Source organism: Chiloscyllium punctatum, chromosome 37 (assembly GCF_047496795.1).
Source record: "Chiloscyllium punctatum isolate Juve2018m chromosome 37, sChiPun1.3, whole genome shotgun sequence".
Lineage (NCBI taxonomy): Eukaryota > Metazoa > Chordata > Chondrichthyes > Orectolobiformes > Hemiscylliidae > Chiloscyllium > Chiloscyllium punctatum.
Window position 1 is genome coordinate 42,106,303 of NC_092775.1, and position 25,433 is coordinate 42,131,735.

The window sequence follows — 25,433 nt, forward strand, 5'->3', positions numbered from 1 at the left end:
GAATGAAGGAAGAGTGGACAATGGTGACCCAGAGGGAACGGTCCTTGTGGAAAGCTGACCGGGAGGGGAGCAGAATGTGTATCTTCGAGACTGACCATTATCTACTCCTTTGTCTGTCCAGCTGTTTTTCACCCTCATTGGGCTCTATCCCCATCTATCATTTACTCCTTAGCCCCCTACCCCAACCCTATCTTCCCCATATATAAAACAAAACAACCTTTTCCTAGCTGCCATCCGTTCTCAGGAAGGGTCACCTGACCTGAAACGTTAATGCTGATTTGTTCTCCACAGATGTTGCCAGACAGGCTGAGCTTTTCCAACAAGTTTTATTTTTAGAACTGTACTCACTGAATTTTCTTCATTTTCTCAAACGCTAATAAGGTTTCTTTGTGATCTATATACTTTGATCCCCACGATCCAGTTTACATCTGTCTCTGAAAAGGAAATACATGAACCCATGTCTCCCTAGATACTGACGTGCCTTGACATTTGTCTTTACAGTTTTGAACTGTACTTTTGTGATTCTCATAAAACTACTCTCACAAGCTGTACCACTTAGAATAAAACTGTTACTCGGTATACTCAAATATAGTAACAAACGGCACTGAAAATAATGTGATTGTCTAGAATGAGGTCTATAGTAGCACCTCTGCAAGATGAAAGACTGTACTTAAATACAGATATTATTACTATTTAGTTTTGATGAATCACTCAGCTCTCGCTAATCTCTTAAACTCCAAACTGGAGACTAAAAATGTAATCAAAGTAGACAATAAATAAATGGTCAGACAATTTGCTGAATTCTAGACCTCAAAATCCAAAATCCACCCCATCGTCACTGTTGAGCTATCAGATAGGAATGTCGTGGTGGTGGTACTCTTGAAAAATGTAAAATAAATTAGAATGTGTATAAATAGAATACACAGCAGATTGAATTAATCTACGGAATAGCCAACTGCTGGTAACACAACCAACATAACTGACTTAACCCTGTGAGTCTGGTGATTATGTGGCTAATACCTCAAGTTGTTCATTTTTCCATAACCTGTATCCTTTGTGTCTGTGTTTGCAATAGCCCTGAAGATTTAATGCAGCTAAAATAATTCAACTGGATTTATCGTTCATTCAAATAATTATTGCAAATATAGTTGTCCCATTCTTTACTTAAGCATTACCATTTGAATCAGACATTATACTTCAAGTAGGTCAGTGCCTGTAACAGTGCAGCAACTTACTAGACCTTCCATTCTTAAGTACTTCAAGAGATGGTGTGTTTATCACTGTGAACGCTATACCCAAGAGATAAACGCAAGTGGCTAAGAATATTCAGATTTCATTATTGATGCACTAATCTTTGAATATTTTCAAAGTCAAGGGTGTTTTAGATGAAAAAAAAATGTAAAGACTTAATTCAGAGTAAAGACAGGAAGGATGCTGTGGTTCAGCTCACAACATGGAAACTAACAATCGCTGTGATCAGTTTCCATAATTGCATCATACTTGCGTTAATCCCTATTTGACATGAACTAGTGATTTGGAGTGGCTAACATTTATGTCTATAAGTCCTAAATTGTTTTATTTGGCGTGAGAAGTAACCATGCCACAGATTATCAACTTTAACATCTATTGTAATACTAAGCAATGTAAGTACATCAGTGTAGCGAGGATAAACTGGAATCTGTTCACTGAGAAAGATGCAAAATTGGAAACCTGAGATATCCAGTAACCAATGACTGTGAAAGGATTGCTCTATTAGAGAGTTGTCTTATGTCTTTACTTTGTATATGTTGTATTCTTATAGTAACCACCTTGTACTAAAAAAAGTTTTAACACTACAGTGCTTTTCTGTATTATATAGCTTGCTTGCACTGTACATCAAATTTTATTGTATTTATTGTAAAATATCTACTTTTAAATAATTACTTAAAGAATATCAAAAATACATTGACAAGCCTCTTTGGGTGTAATGGAAAATTCACCACAAACCATTCTATAATTGGTAAACAGGAAATGAGTTTACTGTATGATAGTATAAAGTAGCCAGTTCAAAGCATCAGGGTCTTTTGGAGACATAACGCAAAGGACACTGTAGTGTGCATATATTACTTAGTACTTATTTCACTCTTTTGTGGAGATTGTTAAAGGAATACACAGGTAAATATGGTTAGGTGCTTCGAGAATCCTCTCCTTGCAAGCTAAGCACTGCAGCCTTGAATAAAGGTAAGATATATTTATCATATGTAGTTACATTGTCAAAATAAACTTTTAGTTCAGTCAATTGTTTTAATTATTTAAAATATTTTAAAATGATTAATTAAAACGTGCTGTAACACAAATATACCATGGTATAGATTAACACTTACACATATTTTAAATTTAATTCTACTTTATCTTATAATATGATTTGATTTGAAATGACTTTGTTCATCAGCAGACCAACTGGAGTCCTTAATTTTATAAAGGTTAGTAACATTGACTCGCATGGTTAGTCACTGTTGCCTCACAGCGATAGGGATACATTGATTTCAGCTTCAGGTGACTGCGTGGAATTTGCATGTTCTCCAGGTGCCCATGTGGGTTTTCTTTGGGTCCTTGGATTTCCTCACACAGTCCAAAGATGTGCAAGTTAGATGGACTGGCCATGCTAAATTGCCCATCGTGTCCAGGAATATGTAGTCATGTAGTCTAGGTGGGTGAGCCACTGGAAACGTGGATGTTGGGTGGGGGGGGAGGTGGGTGGTGGGTGCTGGTGGTGGTGTCTGGGTAAGTTTAGGTAGGATGCTCCTCAGTGCAGACTCAATGGGCCAAATAGTTTGTTTCTGCACTGTAGGGTTCCATGATTCTATTCAAGCAAATTTTAAAGGTAATGAAGGCAACTATGATTAGAAAATGAATTCTGGAGCAGAGAAGTTCAAATGCCACTTTACAATTACTCAAACAGTACAAGTAGAACAAAAATGAATTAGAAATATCTGCCTCTAAAGGAATTAGAAGCAAGGGTGACAATAACAGTAGAAATGTCTTACATCTTTTTGCATGTTGAAAGGACAGCTCTGAGGCTTGAGCACAATGCTTAAGATTGTGCTGCTGTTAAAAAGGTGCTGACTCTTGGATAAGGCATTACATGAGGCCCACTTTCCTCTCAAGTAAATGTTAAATGTCCCCTGGCACTGGTCAGGAATAAAAAGTGATTCTTATTGTGTTCTGATCAAAATTTAAGCCTTATTAACAAATTGAAACAAAAACACTTGTTACTTATAACTGCCTTTTATTGGGCCTAGCCCTGTGTAATGTGATTGGCACTGCATAGAATTACTAACCTAACTTGTATGTATAAAAAGTAATGTGTTACTACATCCCACAGGTATGTTTATAAACAAGTTCCTTTGATAATGTTCAACAGTAACTGCACTTTCAATTGTTTCACAGTCAATTAAAAAACACTTTTGAAGACACCAAAGATTCATAAAATGCACTATGTAAATGCAAGTTTGCCCTTTCTTTCTTAAAATGACATTGTGGACAGTGGACAAAATTAGTTCCAAGTACAACTTCTTTTACATCATTCATAATTCTTCCTGCATGAGAGAATGCACATTTCTAGACGTTTATACGAATAGACAAGCTATAAAGAATAATCTGGCATTAACAATATCGTTGAAGCTGAAATATGTGACCTTATGTTCTCAGTTCCACAAAATGCTTCCACATTTGGTTATGAAAAGGATTTGCAGCTGGGAAATGTACTTACAGTGCATATGTTCTGCTTCTAAAACTTAATGAATGTATTCTGTATTCTTAACCTGGATTGCCTACATTTCCAAGTGCTTATCAAAAAAAGTGCCATAATAAACTATATTATGGAACATTCAGAAACTGGTTCCTGGAATGTTCTATTCTCATTTTCATCTCATTAATCACAATCTGTTAAAACTTTCATCTTCAAGTCAGTAAAATTATAATTAATGAACTTCTATTAAAAAGAACTGAAATAACAACCTGAGCTCATGATAAGGAGGGAATGTAAGTCACATATGGATTGATGCCTGATTTCTATTGAATGATCTTACCTCAGATTCTCCAATTGGTCTCACATTCTGGAAGACAGGAAGAAACATAAAACCATGGTTTCTACTTTTAACCTTATGCAGTACCTAGCATCTACTGTTGAAACTTTAATATGTTAATGTTGGAAGGAAACAGGAATGGCAAGCCCATGCACCCGAATAACCCATGTGCACTTACATCATTTATTTCATCCATTCATTAGTCTAAATGTATTCGAGTAGCTGCTTTACATTAAATTGTACCGTAAAACAAGTCAGCATCTTCAGAAAAGGAGTGAAGAAATTTGGAGGGTTACAAAACTACATAATTTTCAAATTTGGATGTTGGACAGAGTAGCATCTGAATGTGAAGTGACTTAGTAACAAATTAAATATAGAACTGAATTTTTCCAATCTAGTACCTAGCACGTGTTGAGCTTTCAGAAGGTACCTCTCTATTCTATGACACAAGAAGTGGCTTTATCCAAGAGCTTGATTTATTGTGTCAGAACTATTTTGGAGTAAAGAAAATCACCTATGTTGAATCACTGAAGGTCATTTTAGATTTACAGTAATAATTCAAGGTAGTTTGTGAAGGTCATACTACATTTCATTATCTTTAATTGGATATTCCACTTGATTGCAGAACCAAGTATAATGCAAATACATGAAAATAAGGCAGAAATCAATAAATTAATAGCTTGAATGAAATAAATTTAAACTGGATGCCAGAGAATTTTAATCTAGCTCCTGCTTCTGGGTTCTCCAAAACGCAACTTTTCATTGATCTGCTGCCTGTGCAAATAAGTAATTTTAACAATCAGTGCGCAATATTATTTGGTCATCATCTAATGCATCCAATCAATTCTAAAATACTAGAAAACCCATTGCAAAATGAGGGAAAAAAATATCCTTATGCTCATGATAAATGACAAATATTAAACTTTTTTAAAAGTTTCCTGTCCACCTACTGGCATTGTGCCAATTTGTAATTAATTCAGAGATAGGATTGACTGAATTATAGTTAAAATACAAATTATTATCTACTAAACAATGTTTCAACAGTGTGATATATGAACAAAAGTCTTAATGTGAAAAAAATAGATTCAAGTTTTCCCTACTTAACAACAGCAACTAAGCTTGGGGAGCAATCCGAATTGACCATTGGATAAGTGACCATAGAAACAGAAGTGTTTACTTTCGAACATATTCAAACTGATGTGCAATGTCAGATGAAGATTGATGAATAGTTTCAAATCTATTTAATTAACAATGGCATTCTTAGTACAAATCAAGAAAAGATAATGATGCAAACATTTATGTGCAAACTGATACCAATCATCTGCCTTGATTTTTAAAAAAATGCGCTAAAATAATATTGTTATTTATTGCGGTGTATCTTAATTGAAGAATGTGTAACAATAGTTTGATTTCAGTTTATGCATGGAGTTATATACTCAATTATTATATAAAATTTTCTGAATACAACAGTTATCAAAATTGCAGTTGAGCAAATTATGTGCATTGCTGGTCTGTTTTGCACAGATACGAATTTATATATTTTACGCTGACTAATAAAGTATGGCCAAGATTTCTTTATTGGATTTTGGTTTATGTTGTGTGAAATAGCATGTGTAATTCTCATCATTTACATACCATGTAGACAGGTTACAGTCAGGCCATCATTTGAAATTCTGTATAATCACCGCCCAAGAATTATATTCATTTGACTTCTTTTTTGACCATTGCAAATCCGAATTCTACTTTTCCAAGGTTTTATACTCCCCTCTGCAACTGAACTAACCCACTTTGGCAATTCTTATGGTTCCATACTTGTCTGATATTAATATAACTTCATACAGCACGTTTCCTTTTGTCTTACATTATTGTTCAGTCTGTTAGTTGTCCATCACCTATAATACATTGAAGCATTTCATAATTTACCTTTGTCTGATGTTGCGTATCATGTTTTCCTGCTATTTTCCTTTATGTTCCTTGTTATGGGCTCATGTGAAGTATTTTCTGCTTCTGATAAAAGTCAGTCTTGAAATTATGATTTGTGGCATATCAAGCATAGAAGCTGTGCTTGACTTTAATGTCTGCCAGCATTTTATGTTTTTCTATACATCTTTTTGGTCTGCATAGCATTTTGTATTGTTTTTACAGGGTTGACTTTATTAGATATCAATGCTTCTTAAGGAATTCCAATGAGAGTAAAGTCAAATAAAATTGCCAATAAATAAAAGGTCTCTTCTTCAGTTCATTATGACATTGGTATGTATTTCTCATTAGGTTCTCACATGGCTTAACTTGCAATGAACGCAAGCAAAAAAATGTGCTTGCACCATAAAAATGGAATTCTGAATCAAGACCAGCAAATTTAACTTGGACAGTGAATCTGTTGTTGTTAAATTGCATTGAGCTATTTGAAATCTACAGAACATAAATAGGTCCTTCAAACATATAACCAAACTGCAAACTCTGACTATAACCATAGCTTTGTTAGCACCATTACATTGCGGCCAAAATAATGTCGTAAACACTGATTATTTTTGATTATACCTCCATCTACAAGCAGCTTACCCATGGCTATCGATGATACAAATATTTCAGCAAGGGGCTGAACAATCACTTCCTATCTTCCCACAAAGCTCTGGAGTACAACTGATCAGATCCCAGGTATTTATCCAGGTTTATGCATTTCAAGGCAGCCAGCACTTCCTCCTCTGTAATACGGACACTTATCAAGGTATCACTATTTATTTCTCCAAGTTCTCCAGCTTCTGTATCCTTCTCCAAGGTCGCAAAATAAACATTTAATCTCTCCCCCAACTCCTGCAGTTCCACACAAACAGTCTTATTGATCTTTAAATCGCTGTGGGCTAGGGGCCCTATTCTCTCCCTAGTTACTCTTTTGTCCTTAATGTATTTGTGGAATCTCTTTAACTCTATATGCCAAAGCTACCTCATGTCTCTTTTTTGGCCTCCTGATTTCCTTTGAGTATGCTCCTGCTGCCTTTATACACTTCTACATTTCACTTGATCCCAGCTGTCTACACGTGACATACAGGAGAAAGTGAAGACTGCAGACACTGGAGAGTCATAGTCAAAATATGTGGTGCTGGAAAAACGTAGCAGGTCAGGCAGCATCCGAGGAGCAGGAGAGTTGATGTTTCAGGCATAAATCCTTCATCAGGAACTCCTCCTTTTTCTTGACAAGAATCTCATTTTTTTAGTCATCTAGCATTCCCTAACCTACCAGCCTTGCCCTTCTCAGTAACAGGAACATACTGTCTCTGGACTGTTATTTTTGAAGGCCTCCCATTTTCCAGCAATCCCTTTACCATGAATAGCCACCCCTACTCAACTTCTGAAAGTTCTTGCTGTAATACCATCAAATTTGGCATTTCTCTAATTTAGAACTTTAACTTTTAGATCAGATCTATCCTTTTCCATCACTATTTGGAAACTAATAGAATTATGATCACTAGCCACAAACTCCTCCCCACTGACACCTCAGCCACTTGGCCTGCCTTATTCCCACCATTAAAATTAATTTAGTAATAAAATGATAGCTGATTATCTTCCCCATAAATCCTGCCAGAGTTATAGAGCACAGAAATAAACCAATGACTACTATCCAAAACTAAATATGTCTCACCTATCTGCGTTTGACCCAATACCTCCAAAGATTTCTTGTTCATAAGAAATGTAGAAGTTAATTTAAAAATAAGCCTGAATGTCAGAAGCAGCGGCAACATCCATGTCATACTCAGTCCACCATTTTAAAATTAAAATGGCAACTAGTTCTTAAAGGTAAAAACAATGACTGCAGATGCTGGAAAACAGATTCTGGATTAGTGGTGCTGGAAGAGCACAGCAGTTCAGGCAGCATCCGAGGAGCTGTAAAATCGACATTTCGGGCAAAAGCCCTTCATCAGGAATACAGGCAGAGAGCCTGAAGGGTGGAGAGATAAGTGAGAGAAGAGTGGGGGTGGGGAGAAAGTAGCATAGAGTACAATAGGTGAGTGGGGGAGGAGATGAAGGTGATAGGTCGGGGGGGGAGGGTGGAATGGATAGGTGGAAAAGAAGATAAGCAGGTAGGACAAGTCAAGGGGACAGTGCTGAGCTGGAAGTTTGAAACTGGGGTGGGGGGGGAGGTGCGGGGGGAGGAAGGGGAAAATGAGGAAACTGTTGAAGTCCACATTGATGCCCTGGGGTTGAAGTGTTCTGAGGTGGAAGATGAGGTGTTCTTCCTCCAGGCATCTGGTGCACCCATACCTCCTCCCTCACCTCCATCCAAGGCCCTGAAGTAGCCTTCCACATCCATCAAAGTTTTACCTGCACATCCACCAATATCATTTATTGTATCCGTTGCTCCCGATGCGGTCTCCTCTACATTGGGGAAACTGGATGCCTCCTAGCAGAGCGCTTTAGGGAACATCACCGGGACACCTGCACCAATCAACCACACCGCCCTGTGGCCCAACATTTCAGCTCCCCCTCCCACTCTGCCGAGGACATGGAGGTCCTGGGCCTCCTTCACCGCCCCTTCCTCACCACCAGACGCCTGGAGGAAGAATCTTCCGCCTCAGAACACTTCAACGTCAGGGCATCATGTGGACTTCAACAGTTTCCTCATTTCCCCTTTCCCCACTTCACCCCAGTTCCAAACTTCCAGCTCAGCACTGTCCCCATGACTTGTCTACCGGCCTATCTTCTTTTCCACCTATCCACTCCACCCTCCCCCCCCCGACCTATCACCTTCATCCCCTCCCTCCCTCACCTATTGTACTCTATGCTACTCTCTCCCCATCCCCATCCTCCTCTCATTTATCTCTCCACCCCTCAGGCTCTCTGTCTGTATTCCTGATGAAGGGCTTTTGCCCGAAATGTCGATTTTACTGCTCCTCGGATGTTGCCTGAACTGCTGTGCTCTTCCAGCATCACTAATCCAGAAACTAGTTCTTAAATACTAACCACGAAAATACTCCAGATTTTATTTCTGTTAGCAATTTCAGCACTGTTAATAGTAATTTCTAATATTTATTTTTAAAAGGTTTGTTGCCAGTGTTTGTGAATACATAGAAAAATTATTAATTCTGATATTGCATATAGAAAACCGAACATGAACTTCTTTGGCAATTGAAAAGACATACTGGAGTCAAGGTGGGCTGCACAAAATTTCTTTTTAATGATTAATTTGACTAGATGGAATTTCATGCTCGGCCTGTTGCCCTCTTTCGCCAAATTCCTGATAACCATTATTGTTGGTGAGGTTAAGTGATAGGAACACCAATATGTTAAGTTTGTGTGTTAAGGTACACTGCTTTGAAACAGTAACTGAGGAACATCAAACAATGCATGTTCTTTGAAAGAAATGTATACTTTTTCAATGCTTTAGCAGCTATGCACTTTATGAAGTGTCATTGATGTACTGTTGAAATATTATATTGTAAAGTTCACAATGATTGTAAAGAATGATGTGCAACAAATCAGAATGAGAAAAATCAATTGTTGGAAGATGGTCTTTGACAGAGCAAGAACAGATCTTTGTAGGATGTACTGGAATGAGGGGCTGGGGGTATAAACAGTAACTGAACAATGGGTTACCTTCAAAAGAGGAGGTGATCTGGGTACTGTTAATGTATAGATTCTCAAAAGGGACAGGTAGGATAAACAGATCCAAAATTTTATCTCCACTGTCTTCCAGGCAGTTTAAGATAAAGTAAAACAAGTTTCAAAACTGAAAAGGCAGACAAGTTGGGTAGGCTGTTGGTATTTAAGTTGGCAAGGCACCAGGAGCAGATGCAATGCATCCAACCTTTTCAATCTAACCCCTTGCCTGAAGTGTGATAGGAATCCAGTTAAATTCATCATCTAGTTAAATTCGCTATGGAGAGAGTGCTCTTCTGGGACTGGGGTGACTCTACCTAGATCATGGAATAAAAGGGATAGTAGAAAGTGGATACAAAATTAGCTGAGTCATAGGTGAAAATAATGGTCATTGGATATGTTTTAAGCTGGAGGAAGGTTTGTGGTGGAGGTTCCCAGAGGTCAATATTGGAAACCCTTGTTTTTTCTGATATAAATTAGTTATCTCGACCTTTGTGTGCAGAGGACAATTTTTAAGTTTGCAGATAACATGAACTAGGAAGAATTGTGAAGTATGAGGAGGACAATGGAAAATTCCAAAAGGATATAGACAAGTCGCTGAAGTGGAAAGAAGATGGTGGATGAGTTTCAATGCAGAAAAGTGTGAGGTGATGAACTTTGGGAGGAAGTGCATAGAAAACAAAATAAAATAGGGGTACAAGTCTAAGGGATATGCAGGAGCAGAAGTACCTGGGTGCATGCAGGCACAGATAATTGAAGTTGGCATTACAGGTGGAGGCAGCAGTAAGTAAACAATACAGTATCCTTGATTTTATTAATAGAGGCATTTAGTACAAAAGCAAGGATATGATGTTGAATTTGTACAAGACCTCAGCCAGACCTCATACCACATTAGAGGAGGGATGTGAATACATTGGAGAAAGCTCAGAAGTGATTTACAAGAATATTTACAGAGATGAGAAACTTCAGTATGAGGATAGATTGAAGAAGTGGGACTGTTCTCCTTGAGGAGAAAGCAGCTAAGAGGAGATCTGATGAAGGTTTTCAAAATCATGTGCAGGTTCTCAGAATAGTTAGGAAGAAACTGCACTGGTTTGTAAAATTAAAAGAACAAGACAATTCAAGATGACAAATGAGTGATTTGCAGAAAAAGCAAGGATGATCAGAAAAATATTTCTCCCCTTCAGCGAGTTCAGGTTGTTCCAGTATAACATACATTTCAGCCATGTGAATTGGCTATAATGCGATTGATGAATTGTGGACATTGTTTTGATAACACAAACTTTCTACCGAACAGGTGTAGCAATTTTCTCTAGAGATCTTGTACAGTGCAATTTTCTAAAGCAGTTTTTCAAAGCGTGATTTTCTATAGCACGAGGTTGCAGAAGAACACAGCCATCGTATTACACCAAAACACCCTGCATTGATTGTGTGGAATGCACTGCGCAAAGTGTTCAAGGGGCAGGTTCAACTGAGGTGTTCAAAGGGCATTGGAAGGTTATTTTATAAAACTAAATGTGCAAAGTTATGGGGAGAAAGCAGGTGATCAGCAATAGGTAACAATGCCCATCTGAAGAGTCGTGCAAGTATGATTGGTCAAATGTTAGCCTTCCGTGATTTTATTATAGTAAGCATGGTGACCAATTTGTGCACAGTAAGATGATAATAACCAGGACATTTATTTTTGGGGATAAATAAGAGCCAGCAAATGAAGTCTAACTTATGCTTGTTCAAGTGTTAAGACATCCCTTTAGATGATGTAAAGTTACTTGTCTGCAATTTTGACAGTTTGTTGACAATTTAAAATAAACAGTTAATGCCCGTATGAAAAGGCTGGAACACATTTAGAAAATATATGTTACAGGTATAACTATACAGTATTGATTATATACAGGCTAGCCTGGCTAATATTCCCAGACAAAGCTTTTTAGCTAAAGGAAGCTAAACTGTGGAATTAGCATTTTTTAATGCAATGTTGGTGAATTCAGTGAAGTTATTCCATTTGATGCAAACATTTTTAAAGTTTAAACTAAAATGCTAAAATTATAAGAATCTTATAATGGGTGTATTATAATGTAAAATCAGAGTGTTCTGATATCAAAACATTTGGTGTACACGCAAAGCCAAGTCAATGGGAATTTACAAAGCGTGCACTTGCATTTGCAAATCATTTTAGTAAAAATTTTCAGTAATTGCAAAATGCTATTTTTCACTTTTTTTGCTTTTCACCATTATTTGAGAATTTGTCAGCTGTATGTACAAGTTGATAGTTTATATGAATCCCATACAGGATCAAAGAAACACTGAACACCAGAGCTGAAAGATAACGTAGAGATGTGCCTCAAGGACTGTCTAACCTGAGAATGGTGAAGATGAAGGTCAATCTCAGGTTCGTCAGCCCATGAAACACTTCTCATTTGCTAAGAAAAAGGCAGCCTTCACAGCATTCTCATCTGTGTCAGAGTGAGCATGTTTATGTATTTTACAATCTACAAATCAGACATTCCCTGCACTCTATTCTGATGTCCTTTTCTACATTAATATCATGAGCCTGTTATGTTTGTAGATCTCCCATTGAAAAACTGAGTTTCGTTCACAGTATAATATTGAGTTTTGAAAATTGGTTTTAATTTGTGGTGTTTATACAAAGTTTGCTAACCAAAACAATTATCCGAAGGTTATCGTGAAATCTGTTTTAAAAATGCTGTTTCTTATTAGTGCACTGTAAACAATTTTTCCATTAAATGAAAGTTTGGGATTGTTATTAATTGGTGATTCATGAAATGTTAGATAACTCATTATTTTTGAAATCAATAAAGTAGTATTCTTCAGCTCATGACTTTGTCAGTTGACACTTTGTAGCAGACTTTTATTTAACAAATTTAATGGGCCCATTATTAGTTGGGCTGTAGAGGTGTACACGTAGACAATTGGGCATTGCAGAGCTGCATGCCAGTTTTCCATTCTATTGCCAACTCTGGGTGGTTGTGGAGGGTGACTGGCTCAGGAATGATGGCTACCTGCCTAAATTTTCAATTCAGTAAGCAGGTTTCCTGCTGTGACCAACATCCAGACAATGGATGGAGTCAGCTTCCTAGCAGGTGAATCACTGGAATTACACTGGCCCGTTGACCATTCTTATTTGGATGGCCAAGACACCAACTTTCTTAAAATTTTCATTGGATAACTGATGCATAAACAAAAACACAATCCAATGAGTGCACATGCAATATTTGTAAATAGTTCTTTTATTTTAAAGAAATATTTATGTGCCTTCACTTTATTAGTAATGTCAATTGAGAGCTAAAAGTCAGACAAGACAATAGAATTGATCTAATTGAAACTTACAGAATCTTGAGTGGCCTGGACAGAGTGGGCGTTGGAAAGATGTTTCCATTGGCAGGAGAGACTCGGACTTGAGGGCACAGAGTAAAGGGAAGATTTTTTAGAATGGAGATCAAGGGAACCATCTTCAGCCAGAGAGTAGTGGATCTATGGAATTCATTACCATAGAATGCTAGGGAGGCCAGGTCATTGAGTATACTTAAGACTGAGATAGATAGGTTCTTGATTGTCAAGGGGAGCAAGGGTTACAGGGAGAAGGTGGAAGAATGGGGATGAGAAACTTATCAACCATGATTGAATGGCAGAGCAGACACAATGGGCTAAATGGCCTAATTTCTTCTCAGTTTTCTTAAGGGCTTAAGATCTAATTACTCATGGCTCTCAGTTTAATGTCGCATATAAAAAAAAATTCACCTCATGCAATACAATACTTCCACCAACACTGCTGTGTTAAATCCAGATTAAGCATTCAAATACTGGACTGCAATTTAAACTGATTAAAGCATTTCATTATAACGATCACAGAATAAATGACAAGCCAATGTAGAATCTACAACACCAAATCACAGGCCCAATAAACTCCCTGAAAGGTACCTTTATTTCTGCAAGTGGAAGACAGCTATCCATTTTTAACTTTGCTGGAAATATTAGTACACATCTTAACTGTAAAAATTCATTATTATGGATTAGAACATGAAAACTGGTGCTTTAAAATCGTTGCTGGGAATCATACCCAAAATAACTTTAAATAAAGTGGACTCCAATGTTACAGCTGCTGATATAAGCAAAGCATTAAAACAGATGGACACAATTGCTGGAGAAACTCAATAGGTTGGGCAGCATCTGCAGAGTTTTTTCAGCAATTTCTGTTTTCATTTCATATCTTTAGCATCCACAGTTCTTTGTTCTACATTGAAAATATGGATCCGACATTTCAGTTCAACAACAACAAAAGAAAATCTACATGGTGTTGCTCACAGTGAACTGCAAGATAAGGGGTAAACTCAGGATTCGTTGTTCGTGGAAACTAAGAGTTCATAAACAGCTAAACTACTTAGGATTTGGGAATAATTGTGCAAGATATGTTCTCAGTAAAGTGTTAATATGCTTAACTGACTGAGAAATTTTAAGACCTTCAGAAAAGCATCACAGATTATTTTATTTATAATATGATGTCTATTATAAAATCCATTTAGTAATTTAATGAAGTGCATTTATGTAGATCTGGTCTTCCAAAAAGCAGGACAATTGGATCATGATTAGCAAGCCAGAAGGTCTGTCACACAGTATAGAAATAGTGACCTTCCCCTTTATATTCAATGTAGAGGACTTACATGCATATATTGCAAAATTAAACTAATTCATGCTATGATTTGTCAGTTTTAATTTTTGATTCCAACTGTTAATATTTCCAGTGCTGAAAATATGTGGAGTTCTGTGGCTTAACATTGAACTGCATCTGAAAGTGAACTTCAAAAACCATCTTCTCAGAAAAGACCAAAAAAGGTTCAACTTATCACAAATCCTGGATACACAATCTGGTGGGAAACATGCAACTAGCTGGGGCATGTACTTCCTGACAAAAACACAAGGAATTCAGACCGGTATGTTCATATGAGCATTTTTGCACCTTTAATTTCTATATATTCAGGTGTTAATTCAGAACATGGAATGTTTCAGTCTCCAGCAAAACATATCCATATGTTCACTTCCTGTATGAAATTGGAATTCTATATCTGGAATAACGTATTTAATCAATCATACACCAGAAGGGGCTTTGTATCTTTCTAAACATATTCTGTCATCTGTTTCAAAACTATTAACTCCAGTTCTGCAATCCTTAACAAAAAGAAAATCATCATTTCTACACTCCATCAGCTCTTTGCCTTGATCTTTTGTCCACTTAGAGTATGTTGTACAGTTTTGGTTTCCATTTTATTTAATGGATTCAGATGAATCCATGAAGATGCAATGAAGATGCACAAGAATTATGTCAAACTGAGATGATATATTTAAGATGAAAAGCCCAATAGATTGGCACCTTATTGCCTACAGAAGAGATAGCTGATGGATGATCTAATAGCGACTGTCAATAGAGTTTAATAGAATAGGAAGAGAGAAAATGGTTCTATCAATATGGTCACCAAACCTAGAAGTCATACTTATGAGCTAGACACTAATAAATCCAATAGGGAGTTTAGGAAAGAGTTCTATCCAAAACATAGTAACAATATGGAAATCAGGGAGTTTTGAGGAAATAGAATAGATAGATCCAAAAGGAAGCTATTTAAGCACACAAACATCAAAAGATCAGAATGATTTACAAAAAAGCTTTAGACAAAGTAGGTTAGGAGGAAGTTCTTGTAAGGCACAGACAATGGCAAGGCCACGTGGATTGAATAGCCTATTTCCACGGAACCACTCAATTTAACTTGATGAGCTGACTATTAACAAGTTCAGCCATTTATTCTCAGCTAGCCTATGTGCTGTTATACTACTACTACAACAAATATTTATGTTACATCCGAATTCATGGCTTACATCCCTGTGGCAGCTTCTGCAACAGATCTTCTTGATCTGAAACATTACTACTGACTAAACTTAGGAACATTTATAAATACTAATTATTACAGACTAGACATGATTTGGAAACTACAAACAAAAAGAATCTTACAGCAAATATCAGGATAGATACACATGAAATGATGGATAATACGTTTTGATTTTATGATAAATGTTACTCAATGGAACAGATGTGCTTCTGACTCAAATACTTGCAATAACCACAAAACAGTTTAGTCAAAGTGTGACATTTATCAACAAATCACAGCTAAATAAAAATTATGAATTTAAAACTGTCATTTCTTTCTGTTCTTTTTGAGCCTGTGGTAACCTGATAGCTCTCATTAAGAAGAAAAGTCAAGTGGATACCAACCATGAGAAACTTTCAATGAAAACAACTTTTTTCCTAACTAAGCCCCAGGACCTATTCAGAAAACCTATGAGAAATACAGTCAAAGCGTGTGGTGCTGGAAAAGCACCGCCAGTCAGGCAGCATCTGAGGAGCAGGAGAGTCAATGTTTTGAGCATAAGGTCTTCATCATCAAGAAGAGATGATCTCAATACGTCAACTCTCCTGCTCTCTGGATGCTGCCTGACTGGCTGTGCCTTTCCAGCACTATACTTTTTGACTCTGATCCCCAGTATTTGCAGCCTTCACTTTTTCCTATGAGAAATACACAACCTGGATAAAAATGGCAAGTTTGCAGGCTTCATGACTAATATGTAGTATTTTCAGGGATGCTGGTTACGGAGCGGGGGGGTGGGGGAGGGGAGTGGAGGGTATCATAGTTTCTTTAAGTATTAATAGTCACGAAATGTTAATATACCAGCAAAGTTCACTATTTTGAATTTCCTTATAGTAATTGCTTCTGTGCAACATTGAATAACCTTTGTCATGTTATAATTAGGAAGTTGCCATCTAATGTAAGAAGAACATTATCTATTCGGCAGGGCTGCACAATTCATAGCTATTGATATTTTCTCAATTACAATCAAATGAATTAGGGGCATGAATAGGCTATTCAACTCCTCAAACCTGCTTCACCATTTAAGGGATCGTGGCTGATATAATTATGGCCTGAACTCCACATTCCCACCCATCCTGATAACCTCTAACTCCCTTGTTAGTCAAGAATCTGAGAACACGACCTTAAAAACAATTAATATCCTGCCTTCTCTGTTCTCTGTGAAAGAGAGAGTTCCAAAAATTCATGACTTTGAGAGAAAAGCAATTCTCTTCATCCCCATCTTCTGAAGGGTCTGCCACTGTTCAAGGATTGCTGAATAACAGTGCTTGTTGGTATACCCTATTTCTAGGGGCTAGTAATTTACTCTACGCCAATCAAACATGTCAATCCTTCCAGCTTGCATGTCACAATAACCATTGCTCCCTTTCCCATCTTCATATGAAGGTTTGTTTTCATTTTTTTTTGTTCCTAGAAATTCTTGCTTTCTGAAACACTGCATTGATAATAGACTACATATGGCACCATACATGACTGCTGTCTGCCAATGGAACAAAGTGGTCTTGGTGAGCCCGATTACTTATATTGTCACCTTCATTTTATCCTTAAACAAAAATGGAAGATTTATTTTTGTGGAAAGAAGATAGTGCTGTAGCAGCAATTACACGTGCTTACATGCTACTTAGGAAATAAGAGGAAAAAAATCAGTTTTGAAGGGACTCCAATTTTTAAACAAACAGCAATCAGAGTATGGATTAATGGGGAATTTTCAAGTTGCTGGGCTACAACTAATTGTGAACTGGAAGGAACACGAGGCTCAGTCAATCATATTAATATCATAAGAGAGAGAGACAGAGAACATATACTTTTGTTAATGAGACAAAACTTGGTGGGAATGTAAAATGTGGGCAGGATGCAATGAAACTGCAATGAATTTTGATTAAGTGAGTGAGCAACAAGGTGGCAGGTGGAGATTCTGAGGTGAAGGATTCATTACAGTCACAAGAATGATAAAAAGTAGAATTTTTCTTTAAAAAGCATAAACCTTTTAAATGTTAATGAGCGAAGGATTTGAGTGTACTTGTACAAGAAGCAGAAAAAGAAGTAGGAAACTAGAAAGACAACAGATGCATTGGCCTTTATTGCAAGGGCATTGAAGTTCAAGGATATCAAACTCTTACAACAGAGCTTTAGTGAAACCAGACATGGAATACTGTGAACAGTTTAGCTCTCCATGCTTTAGGAAGGGTGTACTTGTATTGGAGGCCATACTGTGAAGGTTCTATGATACTTTCCCAAATGACCATATCTGGCATTGTGATATTTGCAACACCTACTAGGATGTGGTACTTGGTAAAGGTTTTTTAATATTGTTTCAAATGCTTCAACAAGAGGTGTAAATTCTATTAACCAGCTCCTGTAAAGAGATTTCAGGTGTCCATGCTTCTTAATTCTGCTTCGCTGTAATGAGGGGAATCATCCTCTCAGCGTTTACCCTGTCAAGCCCCTTAAGAATCCTGTACATCGAAATGTGATCTCTTCTCGTTCTTTTAAGTGCCAATGACTAGAGTCCCAACCTATTTGATTTTTACTCATAAGATAATCCCTGCACCCCAGGAATCATCCTAGTGAACCTTCTCTGACCATAGCAATTTGATTGACTCAACTCCCTTCTGGAGTGTCCTAGTGAGCTACTCAGTTGTACCAATTGCAGTGAAGTCTCAACGAAGAACTGAAACCAGATAGACTACCTGGCATCGATCTAGGCAGCCGGAAAGACAACAGCAGAACCAGTATTGTCAACCCTGCAAGGTCCTCCTCACTAACATCTGGGGCCTAGTAATAAAGTTGAGAGAGCTGTCTCACAGACTAGTCAAGCAAAAGACTGACATTGTCTGTCAGGTATGATTCAGAGATTATGACTATGTCCCAGACACTACCATCACCATCCCTGGATATTTCCTGCTGGTGGGACAGGACATATCCAGCAGTGGTGGTGGCACAGTGGTATACAGTCAGTTCGGAATTACCCTGGGAGTCCTCAACACTGACTTCAAATCCTGGCTTCAGGTTAAAATTGGGCAAGGAAACCTCCTGCTTACCATGTACCATCCTCCCTCAGCTGCTGAAGGTAGCAAGGCACAAAATATATTCTTGGTAGGCCTTTGAATGCCCACCATGAAGAGTGGCTCAGCAGCAGTACTACTGAGCGAGCTGGTCATGTCCTAAAGGACGTAACTGGGTCTGGGGAGGAGGTGAGGGAACCAACAAGAGGGAAAAACATAACTGACCTAATCCTTACCAATCTGTCGGTTACAGATGCATATGATCATGACAGTATTGGTAAGTGTACCGCTGCATAGTTCTTTTGGAGACCAAGTCCTGCCTTCAATTGAGAATAACCTCCACTGTGTTGTGTAGCACTATCACCTTGCTAAATGGGACAGATTTCAAGCAGATCTAGCACTCAAGACTAAACATCCATGAGGTGCGATGGACCAACAACAGCACCAGAACAACAACATATTCTGTAACCTAATGGCCCAGCATATCCTGCACAATTATTCCCATCAAGCCATGGGATCAACCCCGGTTAAATAGACAGTGCAGGAGGGCATGCCAGGAGCACCACGAGGCATACCTGAGGATGAGGTGTCAACCTGGTGAAGCTACCAAACCAGAGAACTTGCATGCCAAACAGCAGGAACAGCAAATGGTTGAGCTAACTGGCCCCACAACCAACCGATCAGATCTAAACTCTGCAGTCTTGCCACATTCTGTCAGGAATGATAGTGAACAATTCAACAACTCAGTAAAGGAGGAAGCTCCACAAATGTCCTCATCCTCAATGATGGAAGAGCCCAACACGTAATGGCAAAAAATTAAGTTTGAAGCACTCACAGCAATTATCCAGCCAGAAGTGCCGAGTGGATGATTCATCTCAGCTTCCAAGTGGTCCCCAGAATCCCAGTATTCAGCCAATTCAATTCACTCCAAATGATATCAAGGAACCGTTGGAGGTACTGGATAACGCAAAGGCTATGGGCCCTGACAGCATTTCAGCAATTGTACTGAAGACTTGTGCTCCAGAACTTTCTGCTCCCCTCACCAAGCTGGCTCAGCAATAACCTGCTCAGTGACACATAGTTAGGGTTCCACCAGGGCCACTCAGCTCCTGACCTCATTACAGCTTTTGTTCAAACATGAACAAAAGAGCTGATTTCCAGAGGTGAGGTGAGTATGACAGCCCTTGATACCAAGGCTACATTCAACCATGTGTGGCATCAAGAAGCCCGAGAAAACTAGAATTAGTAGTGGGAGAAAGTGAGGACCGCATATACTACAGATCGATGAAGAGCATATGCTCAAAATGTTGACTCTCCCGCTCTTCAGATGCTGCTTGACCAACTGTACTTTTCCAGCACCACACCTTTTGATTCTGATGGTTGGAGTCATAGCTGGCACCTATGGAAGTGACTGTGACTACTGGAGGTCAGCTCCCGGACATCTCTGTGGGAGTTCCTTAGGCCTAGTCCTTTGTCTTAGGTCCAACCATCTTAAACTGCTATAACCAATGACCTTTCCTCTACATTAAGGTTCAAAGAGGGAATGTTTGTTGATGATGACACAATGTTCAGCACAATCCACAACTCCTCAGATACTGAAACAGTCCATGTTCAAATGCAATAAGATCTGGATAATATCCTGGCTTAGGCTGACAATAGCAAGTAACATTTGCACCACACAAATGCCAAGAAATCACTATCTAGTCACTGTCATCAGGTGTTGCCATCACTGAATTCCCCCACTTGCAACATCCTTGTAGTTACCATTAATGAGTAATTCAACTGGATTCACCGCATAAACACAGTGACTACAAGAGCAAGTCAGTGGCTAGGTATACCTCCTGGCAACTGAGTCACCTCCTGACTCCCCAAAGCCTGTCAATCAGCTACAAGGTACGTGTAATGGAGTGCTCCTCCCTTGCCTGGATTGGTGCAGCTCTAACTACACTTAAGCAGCATGACATCATCTTGAACAAAAAACCCCAGTTGACTGGTACCACATCCACCAGCATACACCCCCCTCCACCATCAATGCTCAGTAGCAGCAGCATATGCTATCTACAGGATGCACTGCAGAAGTTCTACAAATATCCTTAAACAACACCTTCCAAACCCTCAAACATTTATATCTAGAATGTCAATGGCAGCAGATACATGGGAACACCACCAACTGCAAGCTCCCCTCCAACCCACTCACCATCCTGTCTTGAAAGTATATCACAGTTCTTTTACTGTAACTAGGTCAAAACACTGTAATGGTTCGAGAAGGCAGCTCACCACTACTTTCTCAATGGCAATTAGGGATGGGCAATAAATGCTAGGCAGTCAGCCACATTGCATGAGTGACTAAAAAAAAAACCTGCCTCCAATGAAATAACTGTAGAAATGAGCCAAGCAGTAATAATGAAATCGCTTAGGGTTATGTTAACCAATTTCTGGATTAGTGGTGCTGGAAGAGCACAGCAGTTCAGGCAGCATCCAAGGAGCTTTGAAATCGACGTTTTGGGCAAAAGCCCTTCATCATGTTAACTAATATCTATTGAAAGCGCTAATTTTTTTTATTCTAACTCTTTTATTTAATTTTAAAGAACAAGGTGTTTAAATGACTTGACAGCTTTACATACTTTATGCTTCAAAATCATTTTTGTCTCCACTATAAAAGTAATGGAATACTATAATGTAGGTTGACACAATTCATCAAGTGAAAATGTGACCTACTTGTCCCAGGCACTGAACTTAAACGGCCCAGCTAATTTTAAGTCACACCTATACATTTTACCGCCCGTCTTTTATATACTGGTGAAAATCAGATTGATTGTAACTGGGAGAGGGTCCACTGAATCAAAGCCTGTTCCACCATTTTAAAGGTCCACAGAGTCCCACCACTCTTTATTAAACTTGCCCGCATACTCAAACATCCATAAAGAAAAATTAGACATTGTCTAATATGTGTGCAATTGGAAAAACAAATACAATGACAGATTATTCCAAATACCAAAGGTCCCCATGCCTAGAACACAAGGTGAAGATTTGTATGTTAATATTAGATGGGTCACTTTACAGATATCCCTGGCAATTACGTAAAACATTTATTAGGTTCCTTATTTATGGTATATGAAGGCACTAATGATTGTTTTAGGCCTCCCACAAGAAATTGGATGTTGGTGAGCAAAGTAGAAGCCAGACCCATGGCATTCTTAATGCCATGTCCATTATTTGTATCAGTAAATGTATTTGTCTGAGAGAGATATTAGGTAGGAGAAAGGTTAGGTAGAAAGCTTTTCTTTATGCCTTAAGACACAAGTTAATTTTCATCGTATTTAAGAAGTTAGCCAGGAGAACAATTGCCCCAGACCTATCTGCTGCAGTTTTGAGAAGTCTGAACTATGTAATGAATGGCTCTTTTGTGTAGACACTGAAAGCAGAGAGTTCAGTAGGGCCATGGGCATCATTTTTGAAAGCATTTTAGGGATACAATTCAACATAGCTCATTACTGACATGCTGTCAATTTGAATTAAAAACAAACTGACCAAGGAGATATATAAATGACTTTTGTGGATGGGATAGAAACAATGGCCACGGAGATGGCCATAAACACTTAACTTTCCTACATTATAAAGATGTCTGCCATGCTCTCACAAATGACTTGGTGCAATGCCACCTGGTGGGAAATATTAAGGATTGCAACAGGAGTCCAATTAAACAGATTATTCTTTCTCGAATCAACTTGTTCAGGAGACATTCCCCCATGGAACAGGGGAATGTCTCCTGAACTGAGCCTGTTGGTCTAGTGGTAGGGATGTTACCACTGAGCCACAAGAGGGCTTAAAAAGATTATTGAACTTGATTGATAATCATGTAATGCTGGGGGGATTCACATTTATATTAATCACATGATGTTCTCCTTACAGCAAAAAACTAATGTAAACCACCTGAGTCACCAAATGCTAAAAAGAAACGCTGCCAAGCAAAGTTGGTGTGATAAATCGAGTAAAAGGCAAGCCTAAGAATAGCTGTACAGTCTAGTTGTGTCACTTTATAAACTTCAGATGAAAGCATTTCAATAGTAATCAAAAGCCCTAAACTTCATGGGTAATAGTTACCACTATTCGATCACTGACAACTTTAAAATAGTCAAAACTTACCATCTTGTGAAACTGGACCACGCATTTCAACTTTTGTTGCATGTGCCACTTTAAAAGAGTAAATGTTCATAAATAACAGTGCCAGAGGCTGGATCAACATTAAAAACCAAAGCTAATTTTAAAACATAAGTGCATATGTTTCTCTGTATCCTAACTTGAATGAGAAGATTTACATTGGCGACAAGAATAAATAGCAAGTGAGTGCAATGGGCAGAAGTAATTATAAGTGCAGTAGTAGCTGGGTTAGGACTAGGTTTAAATGCAAGCAGAATTGAGACACATTAAACAATCACAAGCCAATGGAAGCAGTAAAAGGGAAGATGGTTGTTGCTGATAGAGGCTGTGCGGGTGGAGCAACAGTTGTGAAGGGGAGATTTGCCTTGCCACTTCCACTAAGATCATAATTGATTACAATGATACAACGAGGTTTTCTGAAGGACAAGCTAGCCCATTTAAAACAAAAGGGCCTCTCTTTGAATTCATTGCAAGCTGTTAAGGAATTAGCTCCAGATTTCCCATTTCAGAATCAATAAGGCATCTGTTTTGGGGACAGGATTAACAGACAGGTGAGTGATAACTTAAAAACAGAACCATGTGGTCATGTGAATGTTTGAGGAAGGAAGTTTAGTGAGAACTAAAAAGAAAAATAGAATATACTGTTTTATGTTTCAACCGTGCTAATAAGGTGTGACCTACAAGTACACTGCTGTCAGCAGCAATATTCTCATCCTGCCCAATATTCTGTCCCACCCACATAAACCAAATTCAGTTTTGTCAAGTCAGTAGCACACATTTTGAACAATACCATCAAAGATCAGCTAATTTACAAAACAATTTGGAGCTTGACAGTGAATTTGCCATGTCAGTTCTAGACAAGAATGTTATTAAATGGAATATGCCTTGTGATAAAATTGCCTACAATATGTCATTCAATTGTATCATTTCTCACGGTGGTGGGTTCTTTATGGAGGTAGCAAACTTAATGGATAGCCAGGTATCCTGTCGATGCTGAGATCTAAGACAACTTAACTAGGTTTTTAAGAGAAGTCCCTGAATACAGAGTACTGACAGTTCTGGCAGCTTCAATTGTCCCTTCATTTTTTGTGCTTTTCATTTTTCTTCTTGAGAAAAAGCATGACGTGCTTTAACAGCTAGAACAGTACTAATTATTCCCAGTACATTAAGCCAGGTATCAATCTCCTGTGAAATCACGGCACATTAGTGGGGTACAGGAAATCATCAGGGAAAAACAATTCCAAACATGTCACTTTTTAAACTGTCAGTAGACATCTTTTGTGTCGCATTAGATGTGAATGTCACAGCGCAGAACAAAATTCCATTAATGAAAAAAAACCTTTCTTGCAAAACAAAAATACCAATTAAGCTGACACATTCTTCTAAATGATTCTAACATATGAACAACTCAAGATTAGATTCTCCAAGTCGTAGTCAAATAGGACTGAATATTATTGGGAACAGATTTAAAATACTTTTGCATTTCAAAAATCAGTGGGGGAAGAACTAGGACATTTATCAATAATGGGTGGAAAACGGTCAAAGTTACTGTAAATGGCAGGAACTTGGTTTTATTTGTTCATGGGACATGGGTGTCACTGGCTAGGCCAGCACTTATTGTCCATCACTAATCACCAAGAGGGTATTTGAGAATCAACCACACTGCTCTGGGTTTGGAATCATTTTTAGGATAGATCCAGTAAAGATGGAAAAATTCTTCCCTAAGGGATATCAGTGAACCAGTCAGGTTATTTTTAATGACAATTGATTGGGTTAACATGGTTGCTATTTTGCGAGGTTATTATTCCTAATTCTTATTGAATTCAAATTTCACCATATGCTATGGTGGGATTTGAACTCATGTCCCCAGAACCTTAGCTTGGGATTCTGGACTATTAGTCCAGTGACATGATCAATATGATATCACATTCCCTTGAGGTGCTTAAATGTGGAACATTTCCAAGCAAATTATTTACTGCTGAATCAATCAATCTCAATCATCAGTAAAGTGATGGAGGAGGTCATCAACAGTGTTATCGAGCAGCACTTCTCACTTATACTCAGTTTGTGTTCTGCCAAGGCCACTCGATTCCTGACCTCATCACACCCACTCCAGTTACTGGCTCCACCCCCACTCCCAGCTCCACACCCACACCAGATCCCAGCTCCCCACCCACACCAGATCCCAGCTCCCAGCCCTGCTGAGTTTTCACCATCCGTCCAGACATTCCCCTCACTGAGGACGAATGATCAGTCCTCAGCAAAGGACTCACCTTCATCCCCCTCCGTCCACGCATCAATGAATTTAATACACGCCGTGACATCGAACACTTCTTCTGCCGCCTCCGCCTCCGAGCTTACTTTCACAATCAGGACTCCCGCCCACCTTCCGAGGACTCCTTCGCCCATCTCCAACACACTGCATCCACCTGGACACTCTGCGCTGGCCAATTACCTGCCCTCGACCTCTTCATTTCCAACTGCTGCCGGGACATTAACCTCCTCAACCTGTCCACCCCCATCCCCACTCCAACCTCTCACTCTCACAACGTGCAGCGCTCCAATCCCTCTGCTCCAATCCCAACCTCACTATCAAGCCAGCAGATAAAGGGGGCACAGTGGTAGTCTGGCGCACAGACCTCTACACCGCTGAAGCCAAATGCCAACTCGAG

General features: G+C 38.6%; 1 long non-coding RNA gene across 1 annotated transcript; it reads left to right on the top strand.

The window, feature by feature from the left end:
- Window positions 1-2,139: 2,139 nt before the first annotated feature.
- Window positions 2,140-17,057, top strand: LOC140463225 (uncharacterized). The gene is made up of 3 exons (XR_011954637.1): window positions 2,140-2,220; window positions 14,423-14,611; window positions 17,010-17,057. It is a non-coding gene; the product is annotated as an uncharacterized lncRNA (long non-coding RNA).
- Window positions 17,058-25,433: the final 8,376 nt, after the last annotated feature.